Source organism: Leguminivora glycinivorella, chromosome 6 (assembly GCF_023078275.1).
Source record: "Leguminivora glycinivorella isolate SPB_JAAS2020 chromosome 6, LegGlyc_1.1, whole genome shotgun sequence".
Taxonomy (NCBI): Eukaryota; Metazoa; Arthropoda; class Insecta; order Lepidoptera; family Tortricidae; genus Leguminivora; species Leguminivora glycinivorella.
The window spans coordinates 24,378,863-24,398,383 of NC_062976.1; the positions used below are offsets into that span (position 1 = coordinate 24,378,863).

General features: G+C 37.4%; 1 protein-coding gene across 6 annotated transcripts in view; it reads right to left on the reverse strand.

The window, feature by feature from the left end:
* LOC125226956 overlaps nucleotides 1–13,587 on the reverse strand; it is a 60,037-nt gene extending 46,450 nt beyond the window's left edge. For 2 of the 6 annotated variants that reach the window (XM_048131144.1, XM_048131139.1), the window contains exons 1-2: nucleotides 13,435–13,587; nucleotides 12,483–12,797 (exon numbers count right to left, since the gene is read on the reverse strand). The gene's annotated coding sequence lies outside the window, so the exon portion shown is untranslated. Of the gene's footprint in view, nucleotides 1–12,482; nucleotides 12,798–13,307; nucleotides 13,379–13,434 lie in introns of those variants that run through there. The other 4 variants (XM_048131140.1, XM_048131141.1, XM_048131142.1 and 1 more) reach the window with 4 other exon arrangements.
* Between the last annotated feature and the right edge of the window lie 5,934 nt (nucleotides 13,588–19,521).

Here is a 19,521-nt window from a genome sequence, read left to right on the forward strand (position 1 = left end):
CTGTGAGATCCTGTAATTGGATTTCTGAATCATATCTTGTTGTATACTGCTAGTTTTATAGCTGTTGGTTCTCCATAACATAAATAAATAAATAAATAAATAAATAAATAAATAAATAAATAAATAAATAAACACCTACGCAGGTATTCTTTACTAATACAGTGTAGTAATTCTTAAACTCTTCATCTGTCACACAAACAACGAGACAATGTCCGGTGTCAAATGGAAATATATGCGAAAAGTGGCCTCCATGTCTCGTCTCATTTCATTTAAAGCTCTCAGTTCAAAAAGAGCGTAACTCACTATACAATTGTTAAAGATTTAAGCTGTTTTAAAATAAGCTGGTGCGTTTAATTTCTTTGCAAATCTCCGACGGAGCTAGGTATTAATAGTTATCCTCGTCTGACCTACACATTTTACACTTATTGCTTTTAGGTGCTATATCTATTAGAATAAGACTAGGACAAATATGGCTGCCGCTTATTGCTTTTAGGTGCTATATCTATGAGAATGAGTAGGACAAATATGGCTGCCGTATGGTAGTCCCGACGGTCTCATAGCTATAAATACAAAATAGAAATGACTATGTTTCTCCTGTACTAATTTAGTATCGTTTTATTCTATTTTATATACCATCTTGGTGGAAAGTAATCAGTAATCATCCTATTAGTATGTGCAACAATGTAACAATAATAGTTATTTGTTATACAAGGGGGCAAAGTTGTATTTTAACGCCGAGTGTGGAATTGAAAAACGAGCAAGTGAAAGGATTCTATAGTTGAACCACGAGCGAAGCTAGTGGTTCGAGAATAGAATCCTGAACTTGCGAGTTTTTTAACACACGAGAAGTAAAATACATTTGCACCCGAGTGTAACACAAAACTTTTCCCCTCACTATAGCGAGGAAACTACAACGCAAAAAATACGTTTATCACTGCTTCCAGTAGTTCCACGGGTGGTAAATCATCTTTATTACAGATTCACCTATTTTTCTCAATTTTAAAGCAGTTAATTTGACTTTATTCAAGGTCAAATTACTTTACCTACTAGTGGATAAAATGTATTTTTACCCGCTGGTATTAAAGGACAAAACACGTGTTTCCGATCTAGTGAGGGGAAAAAATATTTACATATTGTAGGTATAAGAAACTAAAAGAAAAGAAAAACTTAATACCTAGCTTATGGTCCTCCCATACTGGCTGTTATAAATGTTATATACATACATACATATATAATCAGCCATGTATTCCATAAAGGAGTAGGCAGAGCCCATGAACTACCCAAGTTTCAGTACCACTCTTGGCAAAAAGGGGTTGAAAGAAATCCAAATTGTGACATTGACGTGACAGGTTGCCAGCCTCTCGCCTACGCCACAACTTAACCCATATCCCACAGTCGACTTCTACGACACCCACGGGAAAAAGGGGGTGGTGAAATTCTTAACCCGTCACTACACGGGATAAATGTTATATAACCCAATTGAAACTAAAATAAGCTCAATTAAAATATACGCCAAAAATTAGATAGAGACATGATATTAGTACGATATTGCTCGTATCCAGATCAAATGTTTGATGATAATTTATTATTCATATGTACACGTAATTTGTAATATAATTAGCAATGATTTATAAGCGACGCGTCTAGTTAAATCGATGCTATACATAGCTCACAGTGTCACAGTGGGGGATCAAGTATGTACCTACTTCTCACAGCTTTGCATAAGTTAACCGTCAAATTGAATATAATAATATGCTTCGTTGATTTTTTTGTGTTTATTGTTCAAACTAAGATATAATTACAACCACAGTGACATTGACACCTCGATACTAACAATTACATACATACATACAATCACGCCTGTATCCCATAAAGAGGTAGGCAGAACACATGAAACTACTAAAGCTTCAGTGCCACTCTTGGCAAATAAGGGGTTGAAAGAAAACGAAACTGTAACATTGCAGTGACAGGTTGCCAGCCTCTCGCCTACGCCACAATTTAACCCATGTCCCATAGTCGTCTTCTACGACACCCACGGGAAGAAAGGGGGTGGTGAAATTCTTAACCCGTCACCACAAAGGATACTAACAATTATGTGCCTATTTCTGCGTTGATAAGTAACATTATTACTCAGCGTCAATATTTATTTATTATTTATTATTTATTTATTTTAACTTTATTGCACATAAATAAAAAATGTACAAGCGTAAATGTGCCTGTTGAACAGGCAATGAACGGCGAAGAGTCACTGTCGCCAATAATATATAAAATAGGCCACTGACCTAATATCCCGGACACGAGCGTGCAAAAACTATAGAGAAAGTGGAAATAGTTATTTGTTATACAAGGGGGCAAAGTTGTATTTTAACGCCGAGTGTGGAATTGAAAAACGAGCAAGTGAAAGGATTCTATAGTTGAACCACGAGCGAAGCGAGTGGTTTGAGAATAGAATCCTGAACTTGCGAGTTTTTTAACACACGAGAAGTAAAATACATTTGCACCCGAGTGTAACACAAAACTTTTCCCCTCACTATAGCGAGAAAACTACAACGCAAAAAATGCGTTTATCACTGCTTCCACTAGTTCCACAGGTGGTAAATCATCTTTATTACTAGATTCACCTACTTTTATCAATTTAAAAGCAGTTAATTTGACTTTATTCAAGGTCAAATTACTTTACAGACTAGTGGATAAAATGCGTTTTTACCCGCTGGTATTAAAGGACAAAACACGTGTTTCCGAGCTAGAAAGCGGAAAAAATAATTGTACCTACAATCCAAAAATAAAACACACTCGGTTGGCAGTGTCCGGGCTGTATATAAATAAAACGCATTATCAATGTGTTTGTGCGTGGGTGCGCGTGTGTGTAAACAAATAGAGAAGTGCAATTTGAACCGATAGAACATGGTCGCACGATAAATGATATAAAATCTGGGGCCCATTTCTCGAAGCTACAAGTTACAATTTACTCAAGTGGTTGTCAATGTCTAATATGACAACTTGGAAAGAGACTTCCGCTATGCCGAATGGGCCCCTGGGGCCCGTTTCTCAAAGGTACAAGCCTTATATTACAAGTGCGCGAACTGTCAAATCGTATGGGTTGTCATGGAAACACACTTGTAATATAAGGCCCCCCAGGGGCCCATTTCTCAAAATTGAAAGTTACAAGTTACAAGCGGAAGTCTCTTTCCAACTTGTCATATTAGACATTGACAACCACTGTATATTGTAACTTGTAGCTTCGAGAAATGGGCCCCTGGGGCCTATTGCATAACAATTTACAACTTGTATTACAAGTGGAACTCTCTTTCTTATAAAATGAATTGGAGGGGGACTACCGCTTGTAATATGAGTTGTAAATTGTTATGCAATAGGCCCCTGGTCGTCCTTTTCGCACTATTTATAAGTGCGATGATGTTTTATCGTTTATCGCGCGACCATGATTGCCTGATGGCAATTTGGAGGCCTATTCTGATAGGCAGGTACTTAATTCTTTATTATGAAATGATTAGGGATGTGATATGTCAACAATGACAATTTTAGTAAGATGTCCAGACAGGCAAGCATGGTCGTGCGATAAATGATAAAACATCATGCCGCCTTTATCGCACTATTTGTAAGTGCGATAGTGACGGCCAGATGTTTTAATATCATTTATCGCGCGTCCATACTTGCCTGCCTGATTTTTTTACGAGTAGGTATGTAAGATAATTTGTTCGTTTATTGAAACTATGTATTCTAATGTTATTATATTTATTAGCACGTAATAAAATAAATAATAAATAAATATAAATAAATATTGGGGACACCTTACACAGATCAATGCTAAGCGACGATATAAATACTTAAATACATAGAAAATATACATGACCCAGGAACAAATATCTGTGCTCATCACACAAATAAATGCCCTTACCGGGATTCGAACCCAGGACCGCGGCTCAGCAGGCAGGGTCACTACCGACTGAGCCAGACCGGTCGTCAATGTTTAACTTACAAATTTTGTTGAAGAACCCAATTTTATAAAGTTTCGTTATTAGATATCAATCCATTGGTGGCCTAATATAATGGCGTTTTTTTATTTTTTTAGTATATATATGGCGTTTTTTTTTTTATTGTAAACGCTGTTGAACTTCTCAATAAATTAAAAATTAAAAAATAATGTTAAGTAGGCCCAGGCAGAGAGAACTTGTAATTTGGTTATTTTCTTTGTAAATACATTTACTAGGAGAACAACATTTTGGAGTCACTTCATTTATAGTGTTTTTGTTAATTTATAGTACTCTTCACTCAATCCGATGTTTGTTTATAATGCCATGTGTGACAGGACATAATCCGTGTGCCTATGGGTCAGTACTGGTCAGTAAGTATTATATAGGGTGTTAACAAATTGGTCACATATATTTTTACGGCTGAAGTACTTCATTCCTGGAGTATATTTATGAAACATCATAGGTTATTTTTATATTAAAGGAAAAAATGGAAAAATTTACGCTTCCGGCGGGACTTGAACCCGCACCATTTTTGCAATCCGTGCAATGCTCTTACCAATTGAGCTACGGAAGCCACGCCGGACCTCGCAAATCTTTCCATGCCTTTCCTTTTTGTACACACGTCTTGGGGTGACGTCTAGCGCCATCTACCGACAGACTATTACATCTTGTAACGGCACTGGAGTCTCAAGTTATATTGAGAATTCACCAGTAACTGGCGGTAGATGGCGCTAGACGTCACCCCAAGACGTGTGTACAAAAAGGAAAGGCATGGAAAGATTTGCGAGGTCCGGCGTGGCTTCCGTAGCTCAATTGGTAAGAGCATTGCACGGATTGCAAAAATGGTGCGGGTTCAAGTCCCGCCGGAAGCGTAAAAAAATTTTTCCATTTTTTCCTTTAATATAAAAATGTTTAGAATCGTTAGCAGACGTTTCTGCTTAATAAAAAAAAAAAAAAATAATCATAGGTTATGTTATGTTTTTTTGGAGAAAACTAGGAAACAAATTTGCTACGTTAAAACACCCTGTTAGTAGTAAGTAGTAGCTCTTTAGTGTAAAAAAAAAACACATTAAAACTAACATACATTGAGATGTGAAGTACAAAGGCGAACTTATCCCTTAGAGGGATTTCTTCCAGATAACCTTTGTTAGTGTACCTAATCATTTAATGAAAACTCATTGAACAGGTTTTAGTATATCTTCTGGCCAGTTTTCCGCTGAACCATAAGGACATTTAATACATACGATTATTGACATGAGTGACATGACAGCTAGTGATAAACGTCTTGTCAGGTTTAATGCACATGATGATTATTTTTAGACGAAAATTACAATTTTTTTTGTTCGGTAAATGAAAACAAAAAAAAAAATATATGATAAGTTTTTTTTACGTCCCTTAAAATATCCGTGAGTAATTTGTTAACACCTTATATTCTTTGTTATGGACACTCACTTGACAGCTGACAGATTATTTCCAACCGTTTCATATCAAAATTGCAACGTGCGAATAGGCTTCCAACATTCACGTCGACAGCTTTTACGATCCAGTTCTAATGACCACTTTTTAGATGATTATGATGATGAGTCTATAACGTAATGAATTGAGTCATACACTTTGGCGCGCGAATTCATGACAATACGAATCAAGGCACGCGACATGGTGAATGGCAGTCTATAGTAGAGATGGTATATCGGTATTCGGCATATTCGGCAAGTTTTCCAATGTTCGTATTCGGCCGAATAATTCGGTTGCATTGCCGAATATTTACCGAATAAACAAAGTAAATAACTAATGAACATCTTACGTATTCCAAGCTCCTATTTTAGTAGCTTTCTAAGGAACTACTAAAAAGATATAATTGTCTATGCGACAAAATATAAATACAATTGTTTTGTAATAAAGTTAAAAAACCGTAGTTTAAGAGTTGAGAAGAGTTCAGACTTGTTTTAACTAATTTTTAGTTATCCACTAAATCATACGAACATAGTTGTAGTAACATATCGTCACTACTTTTAAAAAAACTTGTATCTTCGTCTGTCAATGAAAAGAAAATTGTAGTAAGTATGTATGGAATGCATATAGACTTACTGCGTTTTAAATTTGAGGAACAGCGTGAAATACGAGATTTTTTAAAAGTAGTGACGATATGTAAACATTATCAATCATTTAACACCTAGTTTTAATCTTAACATCCGCTTTAAAAATATGGCGTAACCGAATATTCAGCCGAATGTTCGGTTCGGTAATAGCTGATGTTCGGCCTTATATTCGTATTCGGCAAAGTCCATATTCGGCCCATCTCTAGTCTATAGTAGACACGAAATATTGCCAAAACGCAAGTCATTAAGAAACTGGCTAGTTTTTATGAATAAAATTCAAACTTGTCCCATTAATATTGAAATTGTAATGAGCTGGTTGTAGACAATAGTACATTAATATTTACAATGTCACTTTTAGCCCAGAAAAAATGCAACAACTGCGACATGTTTTTGTTTTTCTTATATGACGCTCTTTTTTAACCCCCGACGCAAAAACGACGGGGTGTTATAAGTATCACGTGTCTGTCTGTCTGTTTGTCTGTCTGTCTCTGTGTGTGTCTGTCTGTGGCATCGTAGCTCCCGAAGGGATGAACCGATGTAGATTTCGTTCTTTTTTGTCTGAAAACTGAGTTAGTCGGGAGTGTTCTTAGCCATGTTTCATGAAAATCGGTGAGTTGTTCTTAATGAACAATTTTGTTTCGATAAATCTAGTTAATAGCACGAGTAGGTATATTTAACTAAAATTCCCAAATTGTTGAGGGGCTTCTTTCCAATTTAGCATTTTCGCTCCTGTTGCGTCTTAAAGTGTTTACTTACTAGTAAACAATTTTTTCAGCAAATATCGTGAGAAAAGCTACGTAATACCTTTAACGAATATTTGTTGTTAAGTATTTGTTGACACATTGTTTGTATTTGTTTAAGAGTATTGTTATCAAATAAAGTATTGATTAGGTACTTACAAGTTGCGCTAAATGATTGAAGTCAAAAGTGTCAAAACCCAAGGACACGCGTCCTTAGTTCAGCAACAAGCAGTCACTTGTTTTAAAGTTATAACTAATAAGTAGCATGGTAGCATGATCTCATATTAATATACGCCAACAATTATATCTCGATAAGATATGAATCCGATTTGTCAGTTTCAAATCTGACATTTTTACAAACAAAAAACTAGACACCATATGGATCGGATCTGTCCAAATGTAACAAAAACGTCATTTTGACACTGATTGGAATTAGAGCATTTTTTTAATTTTTTTCTTATTATGCAGTGTCACTGTTCGAAAATCACGAAGGCTTACCGTTCCTTCGTACCTATTTTACGGAAACTTACTGAACGTGCTATTTCAAGCAGTCTCAGTATCAGTACTCTCAGTACAAGACGTACGTCGACAAATACGAACGTTTCCGGAAAAAATCGAAGGAAACGCTTTTCGCCCTACATCTATAATAGTCCTTTACTGTACGTCACGCTTTAGAATAAATTTTAAACCAGAGTTGCTGGGAAGCGGTAACTTCGCTTAGCGTATCGGTCTGAAATTTGACGCTTCGACGCATCGAAAGACACATATTTAGGCCGACGGTGTTCGCGATACGAGTAAACGTGATGTAACTTGTTTTGTTCGATACTAGACGAAGACACACACGTTTGCTCTAATAATGAAGAATGCATTGCAAATATGCTTCACACGGACAGCTCAAATGCTGTGTCAACAAATACTTTATTCGTTAAAGGCATTACGTAGCGTTTCTCACGATATTTGTTGAAAAAATTGTTTACATTTAAGTAGCACGTTTGTCGTTTATGTTTGCTTAAATAATTTTTACTCGTAGACGTATCTAAAAACGGATCGACCGATTTAGTTACAGTTTTTGTAAAGGAATTTGTTATCTTCATGGAATTTGTTCGCAAATAATATAATTAACTTTGGAAATTTACGTATTAAAATCTCCAGGATATAATTTCGTGTCATTTGATTTTATATTTATTTATTTGGATATGAAACAAACGGTCATACAAAAAAAAATCATAAAATTTCTTATTCTATTCGTAACGATATAATACGAGACTGACAAATCTCATACAAAAAAGCGTACCCCTGCAGCTAGGCCTAGCACATGATGGCCGCGAGAGTATGTCGCCGCGAGATAGACTACCTGTCCTTATGTCATTAATACAGTTAGACAAAGACGTGTCATCTATCTCGCGGCGACACACTCCCGCGGCCATCATGTGCTAGGCCTAGAAATGTATGGGCTTTTTTGGCTTAAAACTAGATGGCGCTGTTTCGCAGCCTGGAAGTGGCCAATATCATATTTTCCCCAAGTATTTTTGCGTGTTTTTATTTTTTATAAGAACAAACGACACATTTGTTTATTTTCATATCATGATATCAAGTTAATACACATTTTGAAAAAAAGAAATTGCAGATATCATCAGTGTAGTTATGATAGTATTTAATAGGTGGCGCTAAAAATGAAGGTACGGTTCTAGTATGAAGAATTGAAGATTGTAAATCCTATACAAATAATCCTTGATCTAGACTTATACATACAGACACAGTATTAGCAAAAAACTAGCCTGCTAACTAACTAACTAACTATCATGTGCTAGGCCTACTGACGATGTTTCTTCCTACAGTGAAATGATTGCCGCGAGAGTATGTCGCCGCGAGATAGATGACACGTCTTCTTCTAACTGTATTAATGACATAAGGACGGGTAGTCTATCTCGCGGCGACATACTCTCGCGGCAATCATGTGCTAGGCCTACAGGAAACCAGAATAATCAGAATAGGTGACAGAATAGGTGTCTGGGTTGGAAAGCCTAATAGCAGTTGCTTTTGTAATAGCCTAAGCCAAATGGGCATAATGGGGACTACTTGCTAGGACGCAAGGATGATGACCATTTCTGGATTTACGAGTACGCCACCTGCCGTTTCCATTCCACGATACCACAGTATAAGGACGACTCAGTAGTTACTCTCCGGCAGCGGCGACGCGAGAGGTACCTACTGCGTTAGAAAGCACGTGGTTGAACAAAATTACTATAAATGTTACTCGACATCAAACAAAGTAAGATGTTGTTATTTAATACTATTAACTATAAGTATTACTATAATAATAGCACATTATATTAGTCGGAAAACACAAAAAATATCATTATGCATATTATTCTTATCCACGGTTATCCAAATCCGCTTGCATGTGTTGCGTACGTACACGACGTGCTTGTGTGCACCCCGCGCGGAGTACGTTTTAGAATAGAATAGAATATTTTTTATTTAACATCAGTTTGGACAAATATAACAAAGATAAATACAACACAATCTGGATGTTAAATTGGGAGCCCACTCAGCATATTGCCACGGCATGCCGAAGCGCTGATTTTCAGTGGGTCGCGGACTAAATAAACTAAGCTAACGCCGTGGCTTGCGTGGGCGACGGTCGCGCGACGGCGATGCGACGCATACGAAATCAAACCTTATCGATATGGAAGTATGAGACGCGACGGCGACGGTCGCGCGACCGTCGCCCACGCAAGACACGGCGCGGCGTAGAGCTAAACTAAAATAAGTGACAGCACAAATATCAAACAGAATTGATGCGGAACACCGCCACTGTACAAGTAAATTGACAGCAGACATAAGACGTAATATTAACTTAATAACATAAAATGTATGATAGAAAGAATTATTAGAAATTATTTAGAAGAGTTATTACTGGTTTATACTGTGACGATACGTACCTCCAGTATAATGCGGCCTTAAAATATTAATTTACAATTCAAAGTCAGTAATACAACAGTTATACAGTTAATAGTCCACTGCGCAACGGCTGCGCATCTCATTTCATAGCTTTTAAATTGATCAATTGACCCTTGATTCGCTTGATTCTAAATATTGATTTATCATTACTTTTAGTATCACAGACAAGTGCCGCCATGTAACTTAGTATTTATAAGTCAGGTCCCCGTAGCCGAATGGCATTTCTGCGACGCGAAACGCCGCAGAAATGCAATCTATCTCTATCGCTCTTGCGTATTGGCGCGACAGAGCCAGACTGATTTCTGCGGCGTCGCAGAAATGCCATTCGGCTGCAGGGCCTGGTCCCCACAGAAAACCAGCGCTGCCGATTGCCACGATATTATGCTGAGTGGGGTCCTATTTTAGCTTCTAATGTTGTTAAGGTGACGGATTAAGAATTTCACCACCCCCCTTCTTCCCGTGGGTGTCGTAGAAGTCGACTGTGGGATATGGGTTAAATTGTGACGTAGGCGAGAGGCAACCTGTCACTGCAATGTCACAAGTTTGTTTCCTTTCAACCCGTTAATTGCCAAGAGATGGCACTGAATCTTGAGCAGTTTCATGTGCTCTGCCTACCCGTTTATGGGATACAAGCGTGATTATGACGTATGTAATGTTTTTTGTTTGCATGTCTTTTGTTTTATTTGTAATTTGATGTAGCGTTAAATTAATGTGTTCTATTCTATTCTAAGTAAACATTAGACTGGATGTAAATTAAATTATTACAAAGATGAGCTCTCATTAAATGCTATATTGTATATTTAGATTGTCGAGTAGATAAAGCGTGAGATCGTAACCAAATGTTCTGCTCCAGTTTTGGACAAAACCGAATCTTAAACAGAGACATTTTTTATACCAAAAATGACCGGAACCACAACTTCGCTCGGACATTAGTTACACGAGCAGCTTACTTTGATTAATCTCGAAGGGGAAAAGTGTATGTTAAACTATTTTCGTGCTATCCGAGAAAGCGAAATGTTGTAACAATAAAAATCTAGCGTAGCGTGTGCTTCGAAGTGTGGAATCAGGCCCCGTAGCCGAATGGCATTTTTACGACGCAAAACGAAAACGAAACGGAAAAGGTAGTCTGGCTCTGTCACGCCAATACGCACGAGCGATAGGGATAGATAGCTACGAGCGTTTCGTTTCGTGAGCGTTTCGTGAGCGTTTGTGCCATTCGGCTACGCATCCAGGAACTTTGCATGGATTTCAAGTCACGAAAAATGCGTGTTTAAAACCATTTAAATCACTATGAGCCGCCATAGACCTTCCTAGTGCGTATGAACTAATCGACAAAAACGCCACTTTTTCTAGCAAATACATTAATTGTTTTATGTATAATAATTGTGTAGGTATGTTTATTTACATGAACGCCTTCATGCTTCAAAATTATCATTTCAATTGTATCTTCTTTATCTACAATAGTTTATCTACTACAGTTGTAGAACAGATAAGCAAATAGTAAAGTCATATGAAAGTATGTTGCTGAACAATTTACCTAATCTCTGAATTGACATAAATGTAGTTTAAATGTAAGTATATTATTATAATACTAACTTTGAAACTGTAATGTAATGCATGATCTCAATTAGACCTAACTCAATTAGAATCTAAATAATAATAGATTAAGAGTTTTGTTTGTAAAATTCTATAAAAAATGACTGAAATAAACAGTTTAAATTTTAATTTTTTTTAAAACCCCACAGTTGAGGACTACCAATCAACCTAGTGGTGAAGATAAAAGAAGGAATTGTTCCAAAGGCCGAATATAAATAATAATAATATTTAAAATAAATATTGTAGGACATTCTTACACAGATTGACTGAGGCCCACGGTAAGCTCAAGAAGGCTTGTGTTATGGGTACTCAGACAACGATATATATAATATATAGATACTTATATACATAGAAAACATCCATGACTCAGGAACAAATATCTGTGCTCATCACACAAATAAATGCCCTTACCGGGATTCGAACCCGGGACCGCGGCGCAGCAGGCAGGGTCACTGCGCCAAACCGGTCGTCAAAATAAATATGGACTTTGCCGAATACGAATATTCGGTCGAACATTCGGTTCAGCTCTTACTGAACCGAACATTCGGCCGAATATTCGGTTACGCCATATTTTTAAAGGACATGTTCATTAAAACTATTAAACGATTGATAATGGTTATATACATACTCGTATGTTACTACAACTATGTTTTATGATTTAGTGGATTTTAACTAAAACAACTCTAAACTCTTCTCAACTCTTAGACTAGGTACGGTTTTTTATTTTTTTTACATAACAATTGTATTTATATTTTGACGCATAGGTTTCTCTTTTTTAGCAGTTCCTTAAAAAACTACTAAAATAGGAGCTTATTATCCAATGGAATACGTAAGATCTTCATTAGTTATTTACTTTGTTTATTCGGTAAATATTGAAAAACTTGCCGAATATGCCGAATACCGAATATTTACCGAATATTCGGCCCATCTCTAGTGTGAATATTTCTTATCCACTGACTATTCGATTTTCGGACGATTTCAGAAAATCAGTTAGAAGTAAAAGGTGACTGCGCTGAAAAACTGACTTATAGCCGTTATAGTCCGGCAAATAGACAGTCATTGCTCTTCTTTTTGTTTGGACTTGGACTTACCGAGAAATAATTTCTTCAAATTCCGTTTTCCCCAAATACACTTCACCGCTGTTTTATCCATGTAACACTATTGATACACATATACGATTTGACAAGGTGTTCACTTATTTCACAAACGTTTAATATGTATAAGAAGTCAATATATTCCACCTTGTTACAACACTATTATTATTTGTTTATGTATCCGTTGACGAGTTGTTTATCATTGGTCTCAGGGTCGCAGAGATTGCTAATTATCTCGATAGTTCCCACAAGCGAATTGCAGTATTAATAACAGTCTTTCTTCTTTTATTGTTTATTTCCACGAATTGAATTCTGAAATTTGAGTTATTAACTTATTATTAATAATCACGCAAGTTGAAGTAGCTAATTACGATAATATTAGGATTAAACTCGTATTTGTAAGCGAGCAAGATGCATTGAGGATAACTACATAGGTATAGGTATCAAAACAAATGAATACCTAACTTTATAATTTTAAATCCCGCTCTGTACAAGTGATTTAAAAAAAAATACTGTGTTTGCAATTTACATCGCTGAATATTTACTTCACAGTCTTTAATACCCAACAAAACAAATTTTTGAATAAATTATTTAAACCTGAAATGATATCCAGGTTAATTAAATGCGGTTTTCAACTTGAAGCTATACCTAATTGGCGAAATAAATATTTATCAAATATAAATAATCGACCGCAAACTCGCAAAAACTATTCAATCTTTAAGTTATTTATTTATTTATTTATTTTGAGCCTATTGTGTCCCACTGCTGGGCAAAGGCCTCCCCCTCTTTTTCCATTCCTCTCGGTTTTGTGCGACAACTGACCAGTCTCTCAAAAAGGAGTCTAAGTTATCCCGCCATCGCCGACGAGGTCTGCCGGATCCTCGATCTCGAATCTTTAAGTTAAAAAAAAATCAACACAACACAACGAAACGTAAAACTAAAAACACACCGTTTTGGAATTCACCTGTCACAGTTCCCGCCACTTTACGATGTACTTGTTTACTCCGTGACTCACTAGTCTTACTACAAGTCTCACGACACCGAAGCACACGTCCACGCGCGCGCGGCGCCAACAAATACTGGCGCATACGATGCAATGTCGCAATCGCTATCGAGATTGTGCGCATATCGTTAATCGAACGTTTAATTTCCATCGGGATCTTTGCGGTGTCTACAAATTGACGTCAATGATTTCCCGGGACTTAGATAAGTTAGATAACCGTAACGGCTCAGCCACGACATTGGTCTAAGCGCGACAGCGGTGAGCGGCGGCCATACATTGGAGCGAGACACGGCGATGGGACTTTTCATTCGCACGTATGTCTGCCGCTCACCGCTGTCGCGCTTAGACCAATGTCGTGGCTGGGCCGTAACCCTTCTTCTTCTAGCGTTTTACAGGAATTTTGCCACAGCTCATGAAAGTCTCGGGTCCATTTTTGCAACTAATCCCAGAGTGTGTCGTGAACACTAGTTTTATTTTACTAAAGCGATTGACCTATTATAAACTATAAAATATTTCCCTTAGGTCTATATGATTAATTAGTAATTGGCCAATAAAATACCAAAAAAAAACAACGTTTGATAAAAACGTTGTCATCATTTGTAATGCATAATAAATGCTATTTTCCGACATACACCACAAAGAAAATCATAGTAATGTTTGTGATAACCGTATAAGTAAAAGTCTGCGTCGGGATACCATCCGCTTCGCGCGTGCTCAATGAAAATGCTCCTCGTTACGGAGCGAAACATGTCGAGCTATCTTCGACAATTTTACGCGAGTTACCCGATTTTCCTAATGAGGGGGCACTCTGACATTTTAGCCCGCCAGGCGGCGCCTGTGCAAGTGTCTAGGCATGTCACTGTCATTCATATGTCAGAGAGAGAAAAAACATAATATCATGTTCTCGCTCTCACGTATGAAATTCTTTATCTGTGCAATGGACTGATAGGGTGGCGCCATCTGTCATAACCTTTGAGTGTGCCTACTAGTACCTACTGCGTACGGCAACCGTAAAGTGACATAATCTCTGTTATTCATTCCGTAATAAGTAGGTTGAGCGGCAAAAGTGAATGGCGAATTTATCAATGAATAAAATTCTCCGCGACTATGGGATATGGGTTAAATTGTGGCGTAGGCGAAAGGCTGGCAACCTGTCACTGCAACGTCACAGTTTCGTTTTCTTTCAACCCCTTATTTGCCAAGAGTGGCACTGAAGCTTTAGTAGTTTCATGTGTTCTGCCTACCCCTTTATGTAGGGTTGCCAGATCGAATTGCCCGAAAATCGGGACAAAAGGACATTTTATCGGGATTTTGGGACTTTTGTCGAGAAATGCGAAATAAAATCAAATAAGTTATTTTTCCAACTTTTCATAATAAAAATGTTAATGATATTTTTGTCTCTTATAATTATTTTATATTATCAAATGTTAATTACCTCCTCCTGAATATATTTCAGCTTAAGGTCGATTTAGACTATCATTTAATAGAAATATGATCATAGACAACATGCCGTCCTTTTTCTTCACGTTAAAGAAAAAGAGAGGCATACAGACCTATGATCAAACATATGTGATAATGTAATATGGGACATGGGACTAAGTGTAAATTTTCAGTAAGTTAACATTTCTTGTTATTTCTAAGCACCGAAGCAGCGACGCGTGCGACGTTTCGATTTTGTTTGTTGTTTTTGCAAAGTAAAATCTCGGGAAATTTTTCATTTTGTCGGGAGTCGGGACAACGTGACGTAAATCGGGAGAATCCCGTCAAATCCCGACCATCTGGCAACCCTACCTTTATGGGATACAGGCGTGATTGTATGTATGTATGTTGTATGTAAAATTCTCCATCCAATTTCACAGCTAACCGTACCCATTTTTCTACTATAGCAATACTACCAATCTACTACGCAGTAATTTTCCTTTTAGCACGATAAGGCCCCGTAGCCGAATGGCATTTCTCCGACGCCAAACGAAAGCGATACGCCGCTGGCTCTGTCGCGCCAATACGCAAGCGCGATAGAGATAGATATCTATTAGCGCTTCGTTTCGTGAGCGTTTCGTGAGCGTTTGTGCCATTCGGCTAGCCACCAAGGAAATAAAACCCAAGATGAATGAAAATACACGTTCGTAGTATTGTGTTTTCTTATCAACTGCACACGTCAACTGCAGAACACGCGTACAGTAAACGGTCATAAAGAATGCACTAATCGGTTTTTTCGTAGAGCGTTGTCTTTTTCTTGCTTCATCATTCTCCTTGCGATATCCCGGCATTTGCCACGGCTCATGGGAGTCCGCTTTGACAACTAATGCCAAGATTTGGCGTAGGCACTAGTTTTTACGAAAGCGACTGCCATCTGACCTTCCAACCCGAAGGGTAAACTAGACCTTATTGGAATTAGTCCGGTTTCCTCACGATGTTTTCCTTCACCGAAAAGCGACTGGCAAATATCAAATGACATTTCGCACATAAATTCCGAAAGATTCATTGGTGCGAGCCGGGGTTCGAACCCGCGACCTCTGGAACGAAAGTCGCATGTACTTACTTACCGCTAGGCTACCAGCGCTTCGCTTGGGGTCTTGCTTATGTGACGTTAATTGTCTCTTTCCAAAGGCCGGTGTGCATTCTTTATGGCCGTTTAATGTAACAGCTATTGAAATATCCATTCATTCGTTCAACTAGTATTCATATTCTGGCGATACATTCCAAATTCAAAACAGATTAGAATGCCGAGTGAAAAAAGAAAATCGAAATTTCTTACCAGCCTACTTAAGCCACATTTAGACGGCGCGGCGCGAACTCGCATACGATTTTAGTTAAATTGGGGTTACATAAATTCAAAGGACTGGTAAAAAAACTCAATATTAGGCATTTAATTGTTGTAATGAATTTTATGTTACCTCAACAGTCTGCTAATATGCAAAAACCATAAAAAATCAGACGACTCTGTAAAATAAACCGATGTAGTATAAAAAAAACCGCGAAAACCTGTTTTATTAGTTTCTTTTTTACTATTATATAATCAAACCTTAAATTAACACTAGAATATCAGTTCAAAAATGGTAAATGTACCTACCCTAATTTAATTCAGACTGCGAAGGGTATTTGAATTCGATGTGTTGGTTTTATTACTTAGTTATTTCCTTATTTTACTCTAAGTTAGTAAAGAGTAGTTTTTTTTCAATTTCTTCATAAGGAATTTTTATCATTTCCATTTTTCTCATGACTCAGGAAACGCTATATAATGTTATATTTATTATGACCGCAAATATTACAACTACCAACAGCTTGTTGATAGATTCATTCACAAGTCATGAATCTATCAGCAAGTCATATTTAACTCGCTAGCACAGAATATATAATAGTACAAGTACAGAAGGCCCACTGCTTTGATGTTTACGACATGCCGCCTTTTTAAATGCCTACAAAACTCTTACAAAGAAATGAGCCGCACGTGCGCGGCGCCCGGCGATAGGGTTGCCTATGGACTAAAACGCATTAATACTCAGATAAAATGTTATCCTATTATATTCAAGTCTTGGTTACTTTCTAGGTATATAATTATATAGTATTTATATATTTTTGTTTGAGTTCCAACATCACAAGCCTTATTGAATCTTTTTGGGGGAGTTAATCAGTAGTAGACCTGTTTAAAAATGTCCTATGGTTTTTATTTTATTCATGATATCTATTTAACTAAGTACTCGTATTATTAGCCATTCCACATGCGGACATCGCATATGAACCTTAAAAAAAACTCGGACGTAAAGCAACATTACAAAGTGCGAACGTGCGTTCCGTGAGCACGCGCGCCACCCCTGATTAGGCCGCGAACTCGCGGCCGCCGGCATGTACTTGTAGCGCGGCGATAGAATCGCGGAGTGAGCCGCCCCTGTCGCTAGTATGGCGTCTGCAAGAATATAAATGAGTACCTATATTAGTATAATCACGTATGATGTTCGCGTATTTGTCAAGAAACCTATCTGTATGATAATGCTACTCTGGACGCCGACATGTGAGCACATTGCGTACGGATAGTTTGCATTTAACCCTTTATAGGGCACTGGTCTCAAAAAAAGGACCACCCTGTATGACTATCTTTTTGTATTTTTTTCCTGTACAGAATTTTTAGGACTACAGGATGGCGATGAGGTTTGAACTCACGATTTTTTTGAGTCTTGCCCGTTAAAGGGTTAAGGGGCTCCACACGGTTTTCATCGATTTTTGACTAGTTGAAACTCCCAAATTTGCACTACAGATAGAATTATAAGACCAACGGCCATCGGTTCTTCAATATTTTATCTCTATTCGTAAGAGCCATATTAAAAAAAAAACTTATTTTTTTATAATTTTTTTGAACATGGTCTAAAAACACTTTTATCAAAATTTGATTTTATTGAAGGGCATTACATATATTATGAAATCAACATGTTTGTATTTACCTTTGACTTTTCTAATAATTGAATTAATTTTAAGCTAATTATAAAAAAAAGTTATGACCAAAAAACTAGTTTTTGACCTTTGATGCCAAATATCACAGAAACAAATGAGCTGTGAAGTAATTATGAGATATTTTTTCTTTAAAGACGATGTTGTTAATATGATAGGCTTTACAAACTATCATAATATCAATGGATTCAAATCGAAGGTCATTGGCGCAGGGAGCGCCCTTAACCCCTGGAACGCCGTTGTCCAAAATTTGTGATTGAATTAATAACCTTCATTCTGTTAATTACAGACAGTTTAAATTGTCTGGGACAGATCTGGAACAAGGCGTTTGAGGGGTTAAAGGTAATTTAGAAATAAACTAGAAATAGTTGATGCCCTACAGCTACTTCTAACTTTGTTTTAGCATAAAAAAATAGTAACGTTCCACAGTAAAAGGTATGTAAGTAATAGGTACCACACCTCGGAAAGTGGCGATCAAATATATGAAAGAGGCGTTCCTAGCACACAGTCTAAGCTCGTGTAGGTGAACGCGTACTATGCTTGTATGAGTGAAATATGACAGGTCGACTGTTCGCGTTTTATACAGGTGGTAACTGTGAGGTAACCGAGAGGGGGTGGGCAGCGCATTCAGCGGGGGGCGGGAGTGGCCATACTGTACGACAGTACTCTTTATTATACTGTGGTAATACCTTATGTATGCACTTGTCTAGAATTTGCTGTTATCTCTTAGTATGAAGGGTGGATCAGCTGTCTCTTGAAAAACTTTTTAAATGTGTTATTGTTATTTTAGGGCTGGACAGCCGTACTGCAATCCGATGCAAATTGTACTGCCCTTAAATTAAGAACCGAATAAATATTTTTTTGGATTATTATAAATATCTAAGCGTTTTATAAATATAATGTCGTTATGCCCGTATATTATAGACGGTCAAGAAAATCTTTCGGTCGATTTTTTAAGTGGAGATAGTTGAAGGGATGGAGAGTGACATAGGCTACTTTTTGTCTCTTTCTAACGCGAGCGAAGCCGCGGGCAAAAGCTAGTATACATACAAACCCTTATCTTCTTTAAATGTCCATGTAGGTACCCACTTAAGTATTTTATTGGAAAGGCAGCGGTAATTAATAAACCATAAAACTTAACTGGTAGCTAAACTGGCCCCGTAGCCGAATGGCATTTCTCCGACGCCAAACGAAAGCGATACGCCGCTGGCTCTGTCGCGCCAATACGCAAGCGCGATAGAGATAGATATCTACTAGCGCTTCGTTTCGTGAGCGTTTCGTGAGCGTTAGTGCCATTCGGCTAGCCACCCTGGATTCTTATTTCCAAGTACCTACTATTCCAACTACTGCACAAGTTATAAATATATGCAACGTTCTCTGTACCCGTAATAACACTATACTGCTGATAATTGATTCGATGACACGACGAAGGTAACAATGTAATATTGCGATCAGAAAAATAATACCTAAACCGTTATTATATATTTAGGTAGGGGTACGGTTGTCACAGGGGTGGGTTGTCACCTCTCCTAACCACCAAACGAACAAGTTCATTGATTTATTTAAGGGACAGCGGGGTAAATCTCG